Consider the following 7683-nt stretch of genomic DNA (forward strand, 5'->3'; position numbering starts at 1 on the left):
TGTCTCTTTTGGGGTGGGGCGCTCTCGGGAGCGCGGAACAAAGAACATTTAAGGGCACGTAGGCGCCACGGCCACCTCTCGGCTGTCTGTCGCCGAGCACGCAAGAAATGCACCCTTAAAAGCCCTTGCAGGACGTAATAAAAATGAAAATCAATCAAGGACCAAGCAGACAGAGGTGAAATTGCAACCGCACCCCTGGCCTTTGGCGGTGCTTTGTGCCATCTGGGCACAGGCAGGCTCTGCCCTGTTCCTAGAATCGTAGGATTGTCGAGTTGGGAAGGGATCCCAAGGGTCATCTAGCCTAACCTCCCCACCCCCACCCCGCGCAATCAAATTGCAGAGTTGGGTTACTGGCTTTCCTCAGACAGTTTGGCAAATGGGTTTATGAGGTTCTTATTTTTCTTATGTATTTTCTGTTTCTTATATTGTGATTTTATGATGTGAACCACCCTGAATTCTATGGGTATCTGGCAGTATACAACTTTTAACAATAACATTGATAATGATAATAATGATAGTAACCCAGGTGGCTCTGTGGGTTAAACCACTGAGCCTAGGGCTTGCTGATCAGAAGGTCAGCGGTTCGAATCCCTGTGGCGGGGTGAGCTCCCGTTGCTCCGTCCCAGCTCCTGCCAACCTAGCAGTTCGAAAGCACATCAAAATGCAAGTAGATATATAGTAACCATTATAGCGGGAAGGTAGACGGTGTTTCCGTGTGCTGCTCTGGTTTGCCAGAAGCGGCTTTGTCATGCTGGCCACATGACCTGGAAGCTATACGCCGGCTCTCTCGGCCAATAATGCGAGATGAGCGTGCAACCCCAGAGTCGGTCACGACTGGACCTAATGGTCAGGGGTCCCTTTACCTTTAATAATAATACAAAAAGAGCCCCCCCTCCGAATTGGCATGCCGTCAGCTCCTGAAGATACACAAACACACCTGTGTAGAAGCCAGCAGTCACCTCAGCTGAACTTCTTCTGGTTTTATTGTTTAAACTGGGTGTTCTTTTTTTAAAAAAAGTTTTTACTGTCAGAGAGTTCTTCTTGGTGTTGAGTTGGACTCTCCTTCCTCATAGCTTGAAGCCATTGGATTGGGTCCTGCCCTCTGGAGCAGGAGGGAACAAGCTTGCTGCCTCTTCATTGTGACAGACAGCCCTTAAGATATTTGAAGATGGCTCTCCTATCTCCTCTCAGTCTGCTCTTCTCAGTTTAAGCTAAAGATACACAGCTCCTTCAACCATTCCTCATCAGGCTTGGTTTCCAGACGCTTGATCGTCTTGGTTGCCCTCCTCTGCACACATTCCAGCTTGTCAACATCCTTCCTCAATTGTGGTGCCCAGAATTGGAAACAGGATTCCAGGTGTGGCCTGACCGAGGCAGAATAGAGTGGAACTATGGCTTCCCTTGATGGGACTCGGGTGGCACTGTGGGTTAAACCTAGGGCTGGCCAATCAGAAGTTTGAATCCCCGCGATGGGGCAAGCTCCCTGTTCGGTCCCTGCTCCTGCCAACCTAGCAGTTTGAAAGCGCGTCAAAGTGCAAGTAGATAAATAGATACCACTCCAGCGGGAAGGTAAACAGCATTTCCGTGTGCTGCTCTGGTTCGCCAGAAGCAGCTTTGTCATGCTGGCCACATGACCTGGAAGCTGTACACGGGCTCCCTCGGCCAATAGAGCGAGATGAGCACCTTAACCCCAGAGTCAGTCATGACTGGACCTAATGATGAGGGGTTCCTTTACCTTTACCTTTATGTCTTCCCTTGATCTGGACACTAGACTTCTGTTGATGCAGCCTAGAATAGCATTAGCTTTTTTTGCTGCTGCATCACACTGTTGACTCATGTTAAGCTTGTGGCCCACCAAGACACCTAGGTCTTTTTCACATGTACTGCTAGTAAGCCAAGTGTCCTCCATCCTATATTTGTGCATCTGGTTCTTCCTGCCTAAGTGCAGGAACTTTTACATTTGTCCCTATTGAAAATCGTTTTGTTAGCTTCGGCTCAGTTCTCCAATCTGTTACGGTCATTTTGAATCCTGATTTTGTCTTCTGCAGCACTAGCTCCCTTTCCCAGTTTGGTGTCTGCAGATGACACCAAATGAGAGAGAAGGAAGAGGAGGAGAAGGAGAAAGAGGTGAAAGAAAATGCTGGTTTTATAGTTGTTAATTTCTTAGCAATGGATTCAAGCTACAAGAAAGAAGATTCCACCTAAACATTAGGAAGAACTTCCTGACAGTAAGAGCTGTTTGACAGTGGAATTTGCTGCCAAGGAGTGAGGTGTAGTCTCCTTCTTTGGAGGTCTTTAAGCAGAGGCTTGACAGCCATCTGTCAGGAATGCTTTGATGGTGTTTCCTCCTTGGCAGGGGGTTGGACTGGATGGCCCTTGTGGTCTCTTCCAACTCTATGATTCTATATAAATCCTTTTGTCTTCATGACGTCCCACCCAGCTCTTAGCCTCTGTGTGCTTCCACATGGTGCTTTCCTGGCTTACTCAGGCGCTGCACGTTTGCATAGTTCGTTCAGTGCCTACACATGTCCTTCATCAAAATGCCATCCCATATAATTCCCACCATTTAAGGCAGCCTCTCTGTTTCCATGGAAAATCCAGTAAGTTGAGAAAACAAAAACAAGAGGCACACACACCCAGTGCAAAAAGCAACCCCAGATTATTATTGTTTTGGCAGTCTCTCTGTGTGTGATAAGGGGGGTGGCATTTTGATGAGGACAATATTGTCCACACTGCGGGGGGGGGGAGCTCTGCCTGCCTGAGCAGAGATGTATTGGCCCCGAAGGGCCGTGGGGAGGAGCCCCCGAGGATCCCAAAGCAAGGTTTCCCCATCGCAGGTTTCCTTTGCTGATCAGCTTTGAGGAATATGATGTCCTGAGCCAGGACATGAGCTATGTAGCTCAGTGTTGCCCACACAGGCTGGCAGCAGCTCCTTATAGGGTTTTCCATGCTCAGGGCTTTTCCTTCCTTTCCCAGTCCTGAGAGAATCATGGAATCGTTGTGTTGGAAGGGACTCCAAGGGCCATGTAATCCAGACCTCTGGACCAATAGGAGAGGAGACAAGAACTAGGAGAGCCCTCTTCCAATATGTATGGAGACTAGGGTGATGACTTTTTCATTTCCCCCCCTCAAAAATCATAGAATCATAGAATCATAGACTTGGAAGAGACCACAAGGGTCATCCAGTCCAACCCCCTGCCAAGCAGGAAACACCATCAAAGCATTCTTGACATATGACTGTCAAGCCTCTGCTTAAAGACCTCCAAAGAAGGAGACTCCACCACACTCCTTGGTAGCAAATTCCACTGCCGAACAGCTCTTACTGTCAGGAAGTTCTTTCTAATGTTTAGGTGGAATCTTCTTTCTTGTAGTTTGAATCCATTGCTCTGTGTCCGCTTCTCTGGAGCAGCAGAAAACAACCTTTCTCCCTCCTCCAGATTACATCCTTTCATATATTTGAACATGGCTATCATATCACCCCTTAACCTTCTCTTCTCCAGGCTAAACATACCCAGCTCCCTAAGCCGTTCCTCATAAGGCATTGTTTCCAGGCCTTTGACCATTTTGGTTGCCCTCCTCTGGACACGTTCCAGTCTGTCAGTATCCTTCTTGAACTGTGGTGCCCAGAACTAGACACAGTACTCCAGGTGAGGTCTGACCAGAGCAGAATACAGTGGTACTATAACTTCCCTTGATCTTGATGCTATACTCCTATTCATGCAGCCCAGAATTGCATTGGCTTTTTTATTTTCTGTAACACAAATGGATGAACTTTTGCCTATTAATGACTAAAATGAGGTATATTCCATTGAAATATTTAAAAAGGTTACGCACAAACCGGTTTTAATTTTTTCGTATGCCGTTTTACCATTTCATAAAATTGTATTAACAATTCTATATATATTTCGTATCATATTTGGACACAACACCACATTCCACAATGGGGAGTGTTCTTAGCAACATAGGGTATACAAATGTCACACCTGCGCAAGGTAAAAGCCCCTTTTTGGGACCTCAAAGCTCAGCCAGCAGACCCTGCTGGGCATGCTGGGAAAAGAACCTACAGGAGAGGTAGCAAAACATCGTCCTCTAGTGGCGTCTATACTGTTACTGCAGCTAAAAAAAAGCTTCCTTGTGTGTTTGATGACCCTAGTATATAATGTTGTATATATGTGACTCTAAAGCTTGGGTTCAATTTTATATCTGCTTACAGTGACTTCAAAAATGGTCAAAAAACTGATAAATAAAATTTTTAAAATCTTTTTGTGTGTGAGGTTTGTTTTTTTTATCAAATCTCTTTGAAGGTAAGATTTTATCTAATCTTTAATGAAAGCTCATCAAATTATGATACAGGGAAATGAGGTTGTAAAAAAGTCATCACCCTAATGGGGACTTCAAGGCAGTAGCATGAGCACAGCCTGATTCACACAGGGAGATGTGGCCTCCTCCTCCTCTTCCTCTCCCCCCTTTTCTCCCTGGGGGTGTGCCTGAAAAAACATCACCAAACCAAGGGCGGGCAGGCAGGGGGGGGGGAGCTGGGAGCATCCTGGTCGGATGCCAGTCCCGGGAGGGAGGGCAATAACTTGACAGAACAGCTGCCAGGTGAGATAACAGCCGCTGCCTTGCAATAAGAGGGATGAAAGGGAACTAGGGGGGGGTTTGAATGCAGCTACTCACCTTTGCCTACCTCTGCCAGTTCAGGCTTCCCAGCCAGGAAGGGCCTCACCTGGAGGCTCTGTGAGGCAGGATCTGTCCTGGGGGCAAACCCACCATGATGTTGTTAGAGCAAGGAAACCTCTGGGGAATTCTGCTTCATACCAAGCATAACAAGGAAGGAGCCGAGAACACAGAATTCATAGAGAGGGAATCTTCTTTCCGTGGCTGGTGTGGCCGGCCTCTTTTGGCAAACACATTTAATTTATGTTGCTTTTAACATGCTGGTTTGTCATAGAATGGTGGAGTTAGGAGGGATCCCGAGGGTCATCTAGTCCAACCCCCTGCAATGAAGGAATCTTCGCTAAAGCCTCCAGGATAGAGGGCCATCCAACCTCTGCTTAATAACCTGCAAGGAAGGAGAGCCCATGAACCGCTTTGAGTTGCTTTTCATTTTTCTTGTGCTATATTCTTCAAGTTCTCATGCTATAAGAGAAGAACTCCCCTCCCCACACTTTCTCTGGGCCATGCATAGAATTGTATAAACTACCAACCACAGAGACTAGGGCTTGCCAATCAGAAGGTTGGTGGTTCAAATCCCCACGACGGGGTGAGCTCCCATTGCTCGGTCCCAGCTCCTGCCAACCTAGCAGTTCGAAAGCACGTTAAAGTGCAAGTAGATAAATAGGTACCACTCTGGCGGGAAGGTAAACGGCGTTTCCGTGTGCTGCTCTGGTTCGCCAGAAGCGGCTTAGTCATGCTGGCCACATGACCTGGAATCTGAAGGCCGGCTTCCTCGGCCAATAACGCGAGATGAGCGCCGCAATCCCAGAGTCAGTCACGACTGGACCTAATGGTCAGGGGTCCCTTTACCTTTCTACAGATATAAAAATGTAAACTGCCCATGTCCGTTAGTATCCACATTTCACCAAAACCGCTTGACCGATTGCGTTTAAATTTTGACACAATGCCGCATGCGAATATTAGAGTAACCCCGTACCGTTCTCAAAGACAGATGTCACACCTGAGCCTGGTAAAAAACCCAAAAACCCATGTTTCAAAACACACCACTCAGACGAACATGCATGCTGGGAAAAGAACCAGGTTGCAAACCAGCGCCCTCTGGCAGCGGCTACACTGGTACTGCACCTATAGAACCTTCCCTCTCAACAGCATCTCGACTCCTATTTACATACTTGGCTGAAGCCTTTACAGACTAGGCCGAATGGAGGTACTGAGTCGCCTGGGTGGGGGTGGGGGGGAGAAGGGGACGAGATAGGTCTGGACATGGTGGGACCAGTCACAGGGATGAGCCAGGGGGTGGGGTGGGGAGGTGGCGGGATACGTCATGGATCAGCACAGGGTGGGGGCAGTCACAGGGATTAGCTACAGCAACGCGTGGCAGGGCCAGCTAGTACTTTATAGAATTGCAGAGGAGGAAGGCGGCACCCCCAGGATCATCTAGTCCAACCCCTTGCGATGGGGGAATCTCAACATGTTGCCTCTCACTTGCATTTTCTCTAAGCTAAGGGGATGCTGCAACTTTTCCTCCTGGGGGCATCTGCCCATCCCTTTGATCATTTTGGGTGACCCATTTTTTAACCTTCCCCCATCTTCACACCTCCTTTTTGACAGGAGCTGACCAGAACAGCACACCATCTTCCAATGGACTATTAGTATAGCGGCATTGTGTGACTGCCAGTTCCATTGCTAAGGACCTTCTCTTTCTCTCTCTCTCTTTTTTTCATGCTGACGGAAGGAGAATCCGGCTCTGTGGACAAGTCATGCTTTCGAGTGCAAAATGCTTCCTTGGCAGTAATTTATGATGACTGCAGGCTACAGGGTGTGGGTTTTTGCCTTCTTTGGTTTGGCCGGGGTGGGGGGCAGTGTGCGATGAGAGACGTGGTCTCTGTGCATGTTGGACATGTGCAGACGGCCAGGCTCTTTCACAAAGCCTTCTCCGTAGGGGTGTCGGTACACCTCGCAGCTGCCTCGTACCTTGAACTGCCACCCAGTGCTCACACTTCCTATGACCCTCCTTGGGGGCTGTGTCTGGGTGGGGAAGAGGCCTCCTCTCTCAAACAGCTGTGGGGAGGAGGAGCTGCTTTGGCCGCCATCCAGGGCTGCAGGGCTCAGTCCCAGCTGTGGTGACATCAGTTCCTGGAGGGGGAAACACTCAGGAGAAAGGGGTGAGGGGCAGACCCACACCTTTTGCCTCTCCTTGGAAGCCTTTGAGCTGCACCCTGTTAAATCAGGCTCCTCCAAGCCCTCAAATGCCTGCATCGATTCAGAGGGGGGACAATTCCTCCCCTCCTAAAATCCTTCCAGATGTTTTGCAGATGCAGCAGGCAGGAGGGAGAGATTTGTGGGAAGCAGGCATCCAGGCAGCGAGTTGGAAGGGAACCCCCAAGGTCATCTAGCCTAACCCCCTGCAATGTGGGAATCGCAGCTAAAGAACTGCAGAATGGCAGGGTCGGAAGGGCCCCCTGAGGGTCATCTAGCTCAACCCACTGCAATGCGGGACTCAGAGAGGCTCACCAGGGGACCAAAGGGTATGTGTGTGTGTGTGTGTTTGTGTAGTGTAGGAAGAAACACACACCACTTGCACGACTGCTCTCTTGGCGCCGAAACTGTATGGAACCAGCAGCAGCCGTGACGGGGCTCTCCGAAAGGAGGACATTTTGCAGAGATGGTTGGAAGCGATCAAGCAGGCGGTCTGAGGGCCCTGCTAGGCTGCTGGAGGAAAACACAAACAATACATTTAGTTTTGGGCAAGTAATAATAGGGTCATAGCATTGTAGCATTGGAAGGTACCCCAAGGGCCATCTAGTCTTACCCCCTGCAAGGTATGAATCGCAGCTGAAGAATGGGGCAGGGAGGGGGAACTTCCCCTTTGGAAAACCTACAACTGCTCATCATGGACTGCGCTGGGCCTGATGGGCTAGTTTCCTATGCTTTTCTTCTCCTATAGAATGCTCAGTGCTGGAGATGGAATCTTGTAGGGCTGGAAGGGACCCCCAAGGGTCATCC

Source organism: Zootoca vivipara, chromosome 6, assembly GCF_965207765.1.
Source record: "Zootoca vivipara chromosome 6, rZooViv2.hap1.1, whole genome shotgun sequence".
Classification (NCBI taxonomy): domain Eukaryota; kingdom Metazoa; phylum Chordata; class Lepidosauria; order Squamata; family Lacertidae; genus Zootoca; species Zootoca vivipara.